At 39.6% G+C, this 15,954-nt stretch overlaps 1 pseudogene; it reads right to left on the reverse strand.

Moving 5' to 3' along the window:
• LOC131794933 (uncharacterized) overlaps positions 1–2,177 on the reverse strand; it is an 88,083-nt pseudogene extending 85,906 nt beyond the window's left edge.
• Positions 2,178–15,954: the final 13,777 nt, after the last annotated feature.

Genomic DNA, 15,954 nt, shown 5'->3' on the forward strand with positions numbered 1-15,954 from the left:
AAATAAAAGATGCCAAGACGCATCAAACATCCGGAAAATTTATAAAAATACGTACAGGATGGAAAATTTCGGTGAAACTACACAAAAAACTCACCTTGTTTATTCGCCATGGCCGGCAGCAGCTAATATTTACAACAAAATGGCGGGAATGTGGCGGATTTTAAGAAGACGACCGCTTGCCAAACGTACTGCTTTTTGTATCCGTGCAATAAAGAAACGCACGGATCATGAATCCTAAAAATCCGGATTTAGATTTGATCTAATGAATCCACTCGGAGTGTGGATTCTATAGATTCAAAATCCATTTTCGGATTTTATTAAAGAAACGCAAAATCCGTTTTTGGATTCAAGAATCCGGATTTGGATTTTTTTAAAGAAACGCACCCTTATTAAGTCATATTTTGCCTCAGTTGCCACTGATACTTGTGAATAGAAGTCCATTGTCTTTGTTGGATGATCTGGGATTTTATCTTTTATTTGTCTCTTGTGATCATCAGAAGTATCCCCAATTATAATGTCCACAGCCTTAATCTGAGCGTTATCAGTTTTAGAGAGAGTATATAGGGCATTTTTATGAGCATCTACCGATGCATTTGTAGGAAATAAATGTGTTATGTTCATTGGGTAATTTTCATTTTCTGGTGTTACATTCAAAAGTCTTTGTTTCAAAATAGCTATATCGTCTTTGGTGTTTTCCCTCTCTCAAATGGTTAAGTAGCTCTGCAAATTGTTTGTCATCTTTTTGTCTCATTACTTCTGTCAATTCGAAGAGGGTGAGGTATTCTCTCAAAATGTTAGTTGCTGAATTCAAAAGGATGAACATACCACTTCCAACAAGATGTTTCATCAATAAATGTAAGCTTTAGTTTCTTCAGTTGCGTCTGTATAGTATTTCGTCAGTCACTGTTCATTGCACAATACTCAAAACCTCTATTAGCAGGTATCTTAAAAGCAGAATGCAATGTTTTACCTTCTATGTTGAATGCTGCTTTACCAGTATGGGCTGTTTCCACAACTTTCACATCATCTGAGAGGTTCATCTTTAGTTTTGACTAAATTTAATACAGGATAAAAAAATATATTTTCGTTTTTCTTTCAAAGAACGGACAAGTGCATAATAATCATTATCAGACATGCACTTTATAAGAAGTTCTTTGTCATCATTATTTCTAAGGAAAATACATATACCATCAGGCAAATCATACTGATTATGCTGCTTTTTTTTCCAGGGTCAAAGCAACCAAATAATTCACTATGCTTCTCTTTGATAGCACAGTCCTGCTTATTGATATGTTCTGCATTTGGAGCAACATTGTTAAAGTTGTCAAATTCAGTATTATTCATATCGTTTATTGCTTTATCTAGTATTTCTGAATGGTACTCATATTGGCACGTATTGTAGACAACTTCATCCTTAACTTGTTCAAACCGTTCTTGGTAAGTTTGACAGTCTTTTATCAAATCAGTGCTTTCCTTTCATCATGGTGTATAAAGCATTAGCTACTCCCTAAAATGGTTTTCTGGTTCCCTATCTTTATGGTGCCCGACGGAGCCGATTATTTTGGGCTTTTTTCTTTTTACTAGTTTCATACCTCCTATTAATTTGTACTCATTTGGTCTACATTCACGTTCAATGACATTAATACTATAAGGGTTGTCATCAGATTTGTTGTCAAAACTAGTTTCTGGTAGAAAATCATCAATGCCCATTCACGATGACTCATTATGATCACTAGTACCGCTGCTATCCATTTGGTCATCTTTAACATAGTTGAACCATGCAACAAAGTTGGCCAAGCGTAACTTTTCTAATTGTTTTGGTCTCCTTTGATAACTTTAATGACGTTGTCAGATTCTATGTCAGTTGAGTTGTCAGGCAACTGTCTGCGCTTATCTAATTTCTTTAACAAGAATGCCCTTTCATCTCCAGGTGAGGTGCATGTAAATTGATTAATACACTATGATATGAGATACAATGCTTCTTAAGCGCTAATTTTACCTGCATTTAGCAAGTTTTTTCCAATGTGCCTTTTTCTATTTGTGATGTCTTTATCGCCAGAATTAGCTTCTTCAGATGCTCTTTCTACAAGTCTGCTCATACCTCTTTGCCTTCTTGTAATAAAAGACAGTATGTACGCAGCACTTGCACAAGGATCTGGTACATATTGTATGTCCATGTTTGCTTGCCAGGCTCTAAGTAAATAAGTCTTGTAACTATTGATCCTTAGTTCTGATGGTGCCCTTTTCAAAATAATGTGTCAGGCTTTAATTTGTATCTTATAGCCAGGATGTAACTTTCCTCAATCAATTCTAATTTACTGAGGAAATCTTCAAAACTGATTTCTTCATTGTGTTTCATGTTTTCAAAAACTTATTTTGTTCAGCATTTTCTTTGTTCAGTTTCTTGTTCTCTTCATCAAAGCAGGAGATGTCAAGAGGTGTTATAATCATTGTTTTTGGCATTGGTGGCAATGGGAAGTTGAATCTACATATCTTATGCCCTGCCTTCTTACGTCTCAGCATGCCTGTGCATTTGTAAGTTCACAAACTCTTCCATTTCACTTCAACTGTCTGATTTGTGGCAAGTGATATACTTATCAACAAAGGTGACAATTTCTTCATTAGAACTTTTTTTAAACTTTGGGGCTTCCTTTCCCCAAAGTAAATCATGGATATGTGGGTTTCCTCTTCGTTGAAATTCCACTGTGTAAAAATAATCAGCTATTTCTCCTATTGGCATTACACTGCACTTTGAGACATCACGAATAAATAACTGAACCATGTGCTCAAAGTTTCTTGCACAAGTGACTGGATCTTTTTGTATCAAATCTGATTTTTTGTTCCCATGTCATTTGTTTGATCTCCTCATCAATATCCTTTTTTCTCTCTACAATTCTACCTAACATTTTAAGAAGATGAGTCCTCCTTGTTTCATCAGCTGAGAAAGAACAAAACCAGGAAGGTTTGCCCGCAAAAGAGCGAGAGCAAGAGCAAACAAGAGCAAGAGAAAGAGAGCAAGAGCAAACAAGTCTCTTTTGCATTTTTCAGAGTGAGGTGGTGAGCCTCTAATGTTTCTTAAAACTCTGAATCCTTCATCAGGGCACACAAGCTTATTAAGATAATCCTCTGATTTCAAGTCAACAGCAGTGTACTTCTTCCCCTATCTCTGACACTTTCTGAGAGAAATGCAAGCACTATCTTGAATTTGCTTGATTTGCGGTTTTCTAAGCTTACCGAATATATTTGGCACAGACTTTGCAACTCTTCTATCCGGACATCTTAACTCCTACTTAGCAACTGTACTATTGGGACCTTTCTTTTGCTGTTGTCAGGTCTTTGTTTTCCACAGAATATTGTAGCTAATGAATAATATTCAGAATCTTTATCCATGAATATTCCTAATGGTTTGTTTCCTTCTCCAATCAATCAATCAATCCTTTATTTAAACACGTGACACCTAGGAGTACAGAAGTTCTCGTTAAAACGTGTACGTGTATGTACAATTAGAAATAAAGCATAATTTCTGTAAGAATACAAATAGTAAGTAAATCTATTAAAAAGCTAAAAACAGGATCGAGAATCATGGACAAGAGCTATCAATTAGAAGTTACAATATTAACAACAATAACGATATTTACAATCACTACCATTAAGCCATGTGGGCTTTAAGAGAACGCTTAAATGAAGCAATATCTTGAGATTCTCTGAGTCTAGGGGGTAGCGCATTCCAAAGTTTACTAGCTAAAAATGAAAAAGACCGATGTAAAAACTCAAGATTAAAAGGAGGTAAATCTAGCCTTGTACTGAGCCCGCGTAAACTATACGGTACATTTCTAAAATGAAAAAAATCACTTATATAAGGAGCCCCCTTATCATACAAGCACTTATATAACATAACCAACGATTGGAATTGCCTACGATTCTCCAAAGACTTAATGTCGGCCAACTTGAGGAGGAAGTCGTATGACACAGACTTCGAGAAGCCTAATATAGTTCTTAATATAAAGTAATTAGTTGTCTCTATTTTTGTAGTCTCCACGTTACCTACTCCCAGTAAAAGGGGACTGCAGTACTCCAGGTGCAAAAGAAATAGTTCTATCTTCATCTTCTGTTACATCTGGTTCCTGCAGTAGTAAGTAAGTAAGAACTCTATTTAAAGAGGGTGGCACATAACAGTATAACTGATAAACTAGTGGCCCCCTATCTAAAATTAATATTAAATTATTAAGATACATCCAGGATATTAAAAAATGAGAATATCATTAAAATTTAAAAATTTAAAAATTTTTAAAAACTTTAGAATTTAAAAATATGCAAAATATTCCAAACATTTTAAAAATGAGGAGAGATATGTACACAAGGAGGGGAACTGGGATTTAAGGGGCAATAAGACACTAATTAATCGAATAAAGCTAAGTATTGACAGAAGATTTGAGAGCACAAATTGATTCTTTCTTGCAAATGTCTAAAGGAATGCTGTTCCAAAGTTTTGCTCCACTGACTTGAAAGGATCTACTCCCTTCTGTTTCTCTATTGTACAAGGAAGGACAACCAAGTTGTATCTTCCATGACTTGTTCTATTATGACAGTCCAAGTTCTTAGTTATCAGTTTCATTATATAACTTAGAACTCGGACCATCATAATAAAACAAGTTGTTATGGTAGTGGTATATCTGTTACTCCTGAAGGGCATTTATCAATTTCACACCAACCGTCACTTTCATATTTTACATTGTCCTGATTATCAACATCAGCAGTGGCAATATTATTTTGGCAATTTGTGACAAGTTTATTGCTTTGCACACCAGCACTTGATGTGTCAAAGTTTTGAACAGTTCAATCTTCATGTTCAAGCAATTGTGAACTGATGTTATCTACGCATGAATTTTGCATTTCTATGCCTTCGCTTTTGAACAAATTGCTTATGTCTACATGATATTTGGCTGCATTTAATACTTTTTTAGGTCTAACATTTAGAAACTGATAGTGGTACTTGAAACTGAGGTGCCTTCTAAGTTTTATGGGAATGGTTTGTGATTTGCTTATTGGCCTTGGGAGACAATGAAATTGAATTTACATCACTTGATATAATTATTGACAATGTTTTCATGAATAGACAATTGACCACCTCTGGGTAGTTCCAAGGATTTGCATGAAGGGTATACGAGGTGATCAGGCTTGTAAGGAAAACCACTGTTATTGGCTGTAGAACAGCTGGGAAACTTGCCTTTCTTCAGGTTTGAATCAGAGCCAAAGTTATACCAAAGTTGGTCACAACAACTGCATGCATATTCTGGGCCACTTGCAATGTTTTTGTGAAAAAATTTATCATAGAATTGCATTACATTTGTTTGTTTGTGGTTTCAGCACATCACTGCTGCATGTTAGTTGTGATACACTAGGCAGATCATGAAATGGTGTTTCAGTAACTGTTTATGCTTTTTTTTAAATTTTGATTTAATTCTTTGATGTGTTGAGGGTTATTCAGTTTTTGTTTCCTTGCGGCCTGTTTGTTAATTTCCCTTATGTGCTCTGCACTCTCTGTTTTTCATCTTGTTGCTGTCTGTTTATTGATTTCCTTAATGTACTGCAGGTGCTCTGCTTTTCGTTTTCTCACTGTTTGTTTGCGTTCTCTCTTTTTCCTTATCTCAGACTGTTTGTTAATTTCCCTTATGTGCTCTGGGTTCTTTGCTTTTTGTTTTATTATGGTCTGTTTGTTAATTCCCCTTATGTGCTCTAAGGTCTTTGCTTTTCATTTTCTAAAGGAGCATTCCTCAATTTTTCTTACATGTTCTGGATCCAGTTTTATTTTTCTGGCAGCCTGGTTTTTCTTGTCCCTAGTTGTTTTGCTATTAATACAGCTGCTTTGCGGCAAGTTACCATTCTCACTTTTTCTAAACTTCTCATCAGCTTCTATTTGTATCCCCTTGTGTAGTCTTTTTTGTAAGCTTTACACTTCTTCCTGTTATCAACTGGACTGTTTTCATCTGCATTTTGTGCACATTTGCTGTTGTTTGTAAACCTCAAAGTTCTACTTTCTACTGTAAAAACGTAATGAATCTCATCCAAGTGCCCAATGTAAATATTGAGGCCATCTGCATTCATTGGTTCAACAACAGTAACGGGAGAAAAGTTGTATTTGATTCACTGGGCTTATCATTGACACCACCTAAGCTTCCATGCCAAACTTGAAGGTTTTGGTTGTCAGACCTCTCTGTCTTTCAAAGCCTCTCCAGCCAAAGGACATAACGATATGAAACCAGAAATCTCGCAAAAGTGACAGTGTAAAAACACCACTTGCTTTGGGGTGTTTGAGATGCTCTTCTTTAATAGTAAGTGGGTTGGTTATGTTTTCCTTACCGCTTCATGTTCTGCTTCAAATTACTGAAACACTCTCCAACATGGCTGCTATTTATTACTCACCTCAAGGGGCTGATACAGACCATTTTTGTTGTTTTCTTGGTCTTCTCTGAGTGTCTTTATTCAATCAGCTGATGAAACTCCTGCTCACCTAGCTTCACAAAACTCGAAAACTTAGCTGGATGGTCAAAAAGCTTTAAGGATACATGGGCAGACCCAAAATCGCATTCAAAAATCAAACTGCAAATCTGCTTAGGTTGTAGATGGGATAGTCTGAGCGAAGAACTGACAACATTTGCTCTTGCTTATGTAGCACCAGTAGATTTGAGTTACAGCAAGCGGATCTTGGGAAGTAGCTTTGAGAGGAGTACTTTAGAGAAGTTGCATGACTACTTCCCACCTCATTAAATCCAGCCATGTGGGTGATTGGGCATGCTGTATCCTTAAATCCAAAGCATTTTTAAATTCTGGCATATTTAAAGTAACCTTGGAGGGTTTGTTTAGACAAATTAATTTTGGTTATTCGGTAAAGCCCAGCTTGAACCATGTCCCTTCAATCACAGAAATGTGTTCACATTCTCCAAGGAGTCTTTCCAACCATCAGAATCATTTTAACTATCAGTGTTACTGGCCTTGTCAGTCTCTGTGTTTTTCACTCTCACAGTCACAGCCACAATCTTTACCACTGTCTCAGTCCTTGTCACTTCCTTGTCATTCTTAATGTAAATAAGCTCATTGTGTCCGTCTTTTTCACAGTCACACACAGTTGTGTCTGTAAGGGTCACTGTCATTGTCTCCTTCCGTGTCATGATCAATGTCATTGGCTGTCAATGTCTGTCACTCCCTCTGTATCTCTTACTATCACTGTCAATTTTACTGTCTGTCTTTTTCTCGTACACTGTCACTATTTCTGTCATCTTTTCTTTCCGTCACTGTCTCTGTTACTGTTGCTGTCTCTCTAACTTTCACTATCACTTGACTGTCATCGTCGCTTTCAAAGTCAGTCACCATCATTTAATTGCACTATCACTTTCTCTCTCACTGTCTCTGTTGCTGCTGCCTCATTAGGACTGTAACTGTCACTGCCACCATTGTTATTTTCCCTGTCAATGGAAACCATCAATGTCTTTGTCACTCACCTTCACTCTATTCAGTCCTGTCACTTCACTGTCAGTGCCACTGTTGCTGTCTCTCTCACAGTTTTTCTCTTAGTCACTCTCACTGCCTCTATCTCTGTGAGATTGACAAAGACCCAGTGAGATTGACATGAACAACAAAGTGTTAAATGACTGTCAGACAGAGAGAGACAGCAACAGCAACAGTGAAAGTAAGACAGTGAGAGACAGAAAAAATGACAGTGACGTTATGACAGTGATAGAAAGAGTAAGAGTAGAAGAGACAGTGAGAGTGACTGTGGCATTGAGAGAGACAGTAAAAGTAACTGAAAATGATATAATGTGGTAGAGTTGACAATGAAAAAGACAGGAAAAGTGACAGACAGAGAAAATGACACTGTTAGATATAGTCAAGGTTTGAGAGGGAGAATCTGAGAGGGACAATGAGAGAGCCAGCAATTTTGTTAGTTGCAATGACAGACCGTGACAGTGGCTTTCACTGTGACAAAGACAGTGACAGTTAGGGGGATAATATCAGTGACATTTACAGTGACTGTCAAAATGAGAGTGACACTGAAATTGACTTTGAAAAAGACTGAGACAGAAACAGCAACAGAGAAAGTCTCAGAAGGCATGACAGTGATTGTAAAAGAGTGACAGACAGGTAGTGATAGTGAGAGTGACAGCGAAAATGACAGCAACAGTAATAATAACAAAGGGCATGAGTGTCAGTGAGTTAATTGTTCTAGTAGCTACAACAGTTTCAGAGACAGAGGTGGTTGTGACCGTAACCAGAGAGTGACAGAAGTGGTGACAATGACATACAGAGTGACAGTGGCAGAGAGAATGACAGTGACTGTGAGAGCCTTTCTTTGGAAGGTGCTGCTGGATGAGCTACGAGATGCTGACTGTCCCACCACTCCAAACCTGAGTATATGCTCGAGTAGACAGCAGGTGAGGCCAGAGGACCCCACAGAGCTGGATTTTTCTCTCGAAGAGAATGCCATTCCTCCACTTTTTTCTGATCCTAAGTGAGGTGGCATTTCATTTTTCCACAGACCAGCAACTGAGCCAGCTTAGAGACAAAATTCCAGGTACAAGGGCTTGAGCTGTTAGTTGTGAGGATAGGTTTTTGCGCACTCTGGCTGGTCTTCACGGGAACATACAAAACGGGGGAATTTAGTTCGGTAGAGACCACTCGCCTTACAAGAACGGAAACTTGTCACGATTTCCTGGCACACGGAGATCTACTTCGAGTGAGCTTGTAAGGACATCAAGGAAGAGACAGCATTTTGGTTCCACACTAGACTTTAATTCAAAGAGCACTCTGACACAGGTCATGCCAGAGTTAAAACTAGAATAGTAATCATCAAAGCTGTACAAGGCTGTACAAAGTACTTGCTTAAGAACTAACTGGTGTGACGTGCTGTTGTTACACAGATCGCAATATTTGAAAAAGGACACAAAGGAGTGGAAAAGGTCTCTTTGAAGTTAAACGAAAACTACTTAGATATTCCATCTGTTTCTATGACGAAAAGACTCTCAAAATTAAAAGGATGGATACAATAAACTCGAGGCCATTAAAAATAGGAAGCTTAGGTGACAACTCACAGCTCTGTTATAGAAAATATACCTATCTTAATTACAGCAGAGCAGCTTAGGAAATAAAAACGGAGAAGTGATTAAAATTTTCTGCTTATCTATGCTAGGTTGGTGTGGGAAACTATGGTATGAAAAGAAATTAAAGTTACGAGTATGAACTCAGCTGCTAACTACCATGAGAAACAATTTTTCCCGAACGACCATTAACACTTATGTTTACCTAAAATTCCATCCCTAATAGGTAACAAAAGTACCAACATGCAAGTGCATAATAAAAGCGAGTAACAAGCAAAATCTATTCCTAAAGCTACTGTGGTTTTTAAACATCTTTTGATTTACTAAAATGGAAGAACTTGAATGAACTCGAATAAATTGGAAATGGTGAAATGTGAAAGTTTATGAATAAATATGTTCCAAACAAACACACGGAAAAATTAGTAAATTTTCCCGTAACATTCCTCCCACCTAAAATCAAGACCTCCTGGTCAAGAAAAACTCCTAGAAAACGTAGAGGTCACAGTGACCATTGCACTTGGCATTGTTATAACTGATAAATCATTCTCACGTTAAAACAATATTTCTCTTCTTGTATGCCCTTTTGTCGTATTTCTTACTGCACATAACCTTTTATTTACGAAGGAGTTGTTAGCCTACCTTTTGGAAGAATTTTAAAAAAACATGTTGACTATCAGCTTGATCCTATCATACTTCCTAGTCAACAGCTAAGTGGTCCTCTCTACTTGTTGCTAAAGTCAGTCGTGGGTCTGAGGATAAGTAGTCTTAGGTGCATCATGAACTTAGGCATTTCCATTCCTGGAGGTGCTTCTTGATTTTGATCAAATCCCTCGTAAGATTCCATTCTGTAATCAATTTTGGCTGGAGTATCAAAAAGGTTACCTTGGTGCCAAACCTTCTTTTGTGACACCTGTGTGAAGGACGGTAGTAGTTTTTGGATAACAGACCTGGAGTTACCATTTGCATCGGTGTGAAATGTTGCGGACAGGGACTAAGCAATGAGCACAAATATAAATAGTGACTGGCTTAGCGTAACATCTTTGTTCTTTGGATAACGGGAAGGCAAATTTCCGGCAGGAGGCTTCACTGAATTGTCACTGGTAGAGGCATGTCCATTTCCTCTGACATTCTTCTCTTGAGGTTTAAACGTTTCGGTCAAAAGCACCAAGACTGAACATGCTTGCTCCTGTTGATTTGCTGATTCTTTTAGAGTAATGGTGTTGTTATAAAAATCAATTATAGCTCTGTTTACTTGGAGGAAATCGCGACTAAGGATGGCATCATAAGCAAGGTTGTGCACGACTTGGAATTCACAAGGGAACAGACTTTCCTTAAGATATAAGGTGATTCTTCTCAGCTGTAGGTTGTCTTTCCCAGTCTGAACTGCAGAAAAGGGAACGTCACCATAGATCTCTATGGTGACTTCTTTTATAGCTGAAACGCTTGCACCAGTATCCAACATTAGATGAACAGATTTTCCTGCTATTTTACCTTTAGTGGTCAGGTTCCTAGGGTATGTGTCTGCTTCATTTACAAGGGATAGCTGGACACTTAACTGATTTGATATTTGTAACTTTCTTGGCTTCTGGTTTGGATTTCTTGGCTTTCTAAACCGGTTACTGGTTTGTGCCAGCTTCATCTCTTGTAACAAATTAGGGTTAGTTGTGGCATTTTCCTGACTCTCAAGTTCTGATGCAGTCCTTTCAGCATCCAATTGGTTCTCTTCTTCGTGGGTGGAAGATTTTTCTGGTTGACAGTGAGGTGTTGGGGTAACACGACCTGTCTCTCCTTCTGGAAACCTTCATTGGATTGGTTAATCTTGAAACTGTACTTCCTCTATTTATAACTGGCTTCCTGTTTAGGCCGTATACTCTTAGCGATTGCATCTAGCTTCATTCCAAGCTCGTTAATCTGTTCTTGCATGGCAAATATCCATGAAGTCTGTGTCTGGGAATTTGTGAGGAACAGGATAAGGGCTGAGATTGTCACTGTCCGCAAAGCATCGAACGTCCTGTACTGGGTCTGATGACTGGTAGTCAGGAGGGGTTTTCTGTTACCTGGGTAATTTTCCATCAAATAGGTCTCTGATGGACTGTTCACTAATGGCAGACATGTTTGCTCTGGTGTCTACAAGTAGCCCTGAGTCTTTCTCATTCAACCGGGCAGTGACCTGAGGCGTGGTCTGAGCTCATCGAACGTGACGTTACATTGGTCAGCGGTAGCCTCAAACGATTTACATGGGGTTTGGTCAAGAGCCGGGACACTGGGTGGCAAATTTTCCTCATTTCCGACAGAAATGCTGGGTTGTGGTAACACAGAGGGGTCTGTAACTGAGATGACTGGTTCAAGTTCACATCTGGCGGAAGTTCTAAGGGGTGGCAGAGAAAGATCTGGAACTGAGATGACTGACTGAGTTTCACATCCGGCGGAAGTTTTAATCTGTGGCTGAGAAGGATCTGGAGGAGAGTCGTGTTCACCTCGTTCTCAGGACACGGACTAGTGTTGGTTTCAATTGTCTTTTGAGGACGGCAAACAGCCCCAGTGAGCGGAATAAGTCCATTTGGCTCGCATTTTGTCTTGCTCTTGGGCTTGTATTTCTTCTCTGCTTTGTGGGTTTGTCTTGGTACCGGTGGACTGGTGGCTATATCTGCATCAGTTTTCATCATCAGACCTCCCAGTAGGTCATTCTCAGAGTGGTCAGCAGATGTGTTTCCATAAATTCCATCATCTGCATAAGCATCCTCTACAGTTTGTTGAAAAGCACTCAGTCGTTTTTTAGAGCAGACATAAGCGTGCTTCTGAGCTCGTTTTCTGGTACTTCAACATATCTGGCTGTCGCTGGAAAAACCATGACCCATTTTGGTACTGTTGGTACAATTCTTCGTTGGCTTGAGCATCGTCTTCACTGAAGTCCATTCCCAGGAATTCGTGTTCACCCTGTGGAAACATGTGGTGATTTTGTCCCAGTGGAGCTATTTCATCATCCCTGTAACCTTGGCCATCTATGGGTGGCTAAGCAAGAGCTTCTTGGGTTTTGAGAGGGTAAGTCATCCCTTCATTGTGGCTGATTATAACTGGAGCGGGAAGGTTAATTTCGACTTTCTTGGCGTCATTCGTAGTTTGGCTGGTACCGCCCGAAATTCTGATTGGGTTCGCATGGAGACCTCTGGTCCAAGTTTGAGTGATAATTTATTCATGCCATGTAGGTACACGTGCTATAGTCAGGAGGCAGCTCGCCAAAAAACGATTTTCGCTAAACATTTTGAGTAGAAGCAGGCAACATAGCTTAAAATCTTCGTCTTGCCACCCTGATTAAGAATCGTGCTGTTGCCCACTCCAAATGTTATGATATCTGTCATTAAGCGGGCTTTTTGTCTAGGCCCTCGCTCCTGCAGCATGAAAACGAGGCTGAACTGTAACATTTATATAAACTGTCTGTACGGAATATCGCCTATTGACGTTAACAACTTTGTTAATTTTGTTCCCCACAACCGCACAAGAAACTGTTTTAATCCGGAATTATTGCTGAAAACTCAGTCCTGTAAAACATCTTTATTTAAGGCCTCATATTTTAATAGAATTACAAAACTGTGGAATATTATGTGTAAAGTAGCTCCTCCGTCTTCCTTAGGTACTCTTTCATCCTTTAAGAACTTTGTCACTAATCACTATTATAATTTATTAGCAAATGTTTTCGATATTGACCAACCGTGTACCTGGTCAGTGTTTATAGACTGTTCCTGCCATAGAACTCATTCGCACTGACTTAAAACTTTGTAATATTTATTTATTTTTTATTCTGTAGGGAGTTTCCTTGCATGGGTACTCACGTCCCGTTCGTTACTCCCTTTTGGCAATTTTTTTTTTTTTTTTGTACGTGTAACTTCTCGTTTATTACTTTTGTAACTCAGTAGAATGCCAATAAAATTTAAAAAAAAAAAAAAAAAAAAAAAAAAAAAAAAAAACCCAATAAAAAGTGCACGATACCATGGGGAAATAGCTGAATCTTTGCTACTTGACATTTAGAGCTCGATAGACAGTAGTGTGGGAAATAAAATGCGTCACGTGACTAGTTATGAAGAGTCACGTGACTTTTCAATTAAATCGGTTTTAAAGCATAAAAGACGCTCTATTCACACCTTCCTTTAATATAGTTTTCAACTTACTGACGTTTCTCACTTCGATTTACACATCCAACAATAAAAACACAAAAATGCAACGGGTGATCAGCTTTGATGGGTCACGTGATGTAATGAAATCATTCTATTTTCAGTCATTCTATAGCATTTCCAACCTATGTAACATTTCCTATGAGTCAGCATTTTTCATGTAAAAAGACTGAACTTTCTTCTACTTGGCCGCACGGTTTAAGCCGGAAATACAAGCTTATAAACCATAAGGAAAGTATCTTATATTACACAAGACCACCATGTGACTTCCATCTTATCAAAGTTATAGGTCATGCTTCATTCGCCTCTCCGGCAGTGTTCCTGTCGTTTCTGCACCTGTCGCCACATTTACATGCCTTGGAACAGCAAAGAGATAATTGAACGCAAGTGCAGCGTCGGTTTACACAGCATCCGCCTTCTCGGGAGCACCCACAGTATGCTAACTGTAAACACGCCGCTGACATTTCTTCTCGCGTCATTAACTTTGGCTTCAGAAGGCCTTCACTGTAGTACCATCCACTGTCTTCAGGTTTTGGGAGAGAAGGACATGGTTCCAGTGCTTTATTCCATACCATGGTCTGATAGTTTGCCCACTTTATGTGGAGAATCAGTGCATCTTGAGTCGGAGGTAGGGCGTCAAGATCTTTCTTGGATTTGCGAAACGCTGCTGCTCTTTCTTTATTGATTTCCACCTCTTGTGTTCCTGGATTATAGAGTTTGCATACAAAGGCTTCAGCTTTGGCAAGAACGTCAGCACTGATTTGGCCTTCTTCTCCAAGGTGTTCCAAGAGATCAGGTGCATCTTCGAAGACTTTCCATGCCGATGCCTTGCCCACACCATAGAACTGGCTTGTCGTATCACAGCCAGTAATTGCATGAAATGCCAGAAGCGACTTCCTCTTCTCCTCGGAGAGCGGGATTCTGTGAACAGGTATGTAATGCCTTTGTCTTGATGTACCCACAAACATCCATATCTCTTAACAAAGGTGCTCTCGGTGTGCCAAAAGGAGGACAAGAACGTCCGTATCACGACACAAAATGTTGACTTGCTTGTACCCTCTTGCTGCTGTGTCTCGGGCATGCAGTACTATTCTAGTATCTGCCTCCTCGTGATCTGATGCGAGCTCTCTTACATCTTGTCGTGATGTGTCAGATGACCACACCTTCAGTGTCTCCTTGAAGCCTCCATTGAACACCAGCTCTCGCCCAGGAGGCGCGCTGTAACTCTCCGAGATTTTAGTAGAGAGGAAATGAGCTAGGCTAGCCTTGTTATCTTCTAGAATGATGAACCTTTCCCAGTTTCCAATTCTCTGATCTCTGTTATCCACATTGCGCCTAATCCCTGTGCTCTTTTTCTCCTTGTGCTTGTCTCTGGTTCCTCCTTTTATCGAGTTCTTGACATATCTGTCAAATAGCACGTCAACTCTTGTACAACTGTCCGAAAAATGGTAAGTGACATGACGAAGAAATCGGTCACTCCACTCACAAAGGTTTTTGCTCCTGAAGAGTTGGCGAAGGACTGAACAGCTGCCATTCCATCAATAATAGTGCATGTTTGACTCCTGCTGATGGGCATTTGGCTCTTACAGACATTTCCTTGTAAAATGATACCGAGATCCGACTTCCCTGCTTCTCGTAGACTTCTGTCTAGGGTAGCAAGTGACTTTGGGACTGGAGCAAGTTCGCTTTGAAGCAACGTATTCACATCTACATCACGACCGGATTCCAAGGCTACTATCACCCTTCTCAAGAGATCTTTGTCTGCTTTCATGGCGCTGGTCTTGCTCTTATCAACTTACACTGGCACTGTGTAAAGTGTCTCAAAGGTTTTCACCTTCTGTTGCTTTAGAGTGTCATGGAACTTTATTTCTTTGTTAATTAGCCTGGTTTCAACGAACTCTTTGATGACTTTCTTACCAATTTCCTCAATGCCAAGTAGATCTTGTTTAATGGCGGTACTTGCCACATCTCCAGTGGTAAGTACAACTAAGTCAGACGTACATCGAAAGACCTCGTATTTCGTAAACTGCGCCTCCAGCTTAGCTACATCCTCTGCATCTTGTCGCATTCTGGCTTTTCCCAGATCTTTGGCGCTAGTGCATTCTCTTTCTAAGACGTTAAACATCTCTTTGGTGTCTTCTGACAGCTTGGCGCGCTCATTGTAGGTAAGACACCAGCGATCTCGAGCCAAGTCTGTCCTTGCAATTCCTACAAGGCCTCCAGCTACCTTTCCAGATTTGTTTACATGCTCCAGTGCTTGGTCGTCGGGACTTTGATTAAAGGTGCTGGCTGTCTCCTTTGTGACAAAGTCGCCACTCTCAAATGCCTGCTGGACCTCAGGGGCAGTCTGCAGAAGCATCTTCATGTCTGCAGGAAATATGACGCCCCATCTAGTGTAATTCGAGTGATCGAAAGCTGCAAAATAGGGTAGCATTTCGGAGAACGAAGAGAGATACAGATCCCACTTCCCTTCCCGGATCGCACGCGTAAACCTCAGTAAGATGGACACCAGTTTCATGTATTGTCTCCAGTAACAGAACGAGGGGTTGTCATAATGTGCGGCATCAAAAGCTTTGATGATACGTGCAGCTTGTCCAACTTCATTAACAAGCTCACTGCTAGTCAGGGCATCTACTAATGCATCATTGTTGTTCGCAGTCGTAAACTTAGTGGCCAATGTTTCCGACAGATTC

Source organism: Pocillopora verrucosa, chromosome 12 (assembly GCF_036669915.1).
Source record: "Pocillopora verrucosa isolate sample1 chromosome 12, ASM3666991v2, whole genome shotgun sequence".
Classification (NCBI taxonomy): Eukaryota; Metazoa; Cnidaria; class Anthozoa; order Scleractinia; family Pocilloporidae; genus Pocillopora; species Pocillopora verrucosa.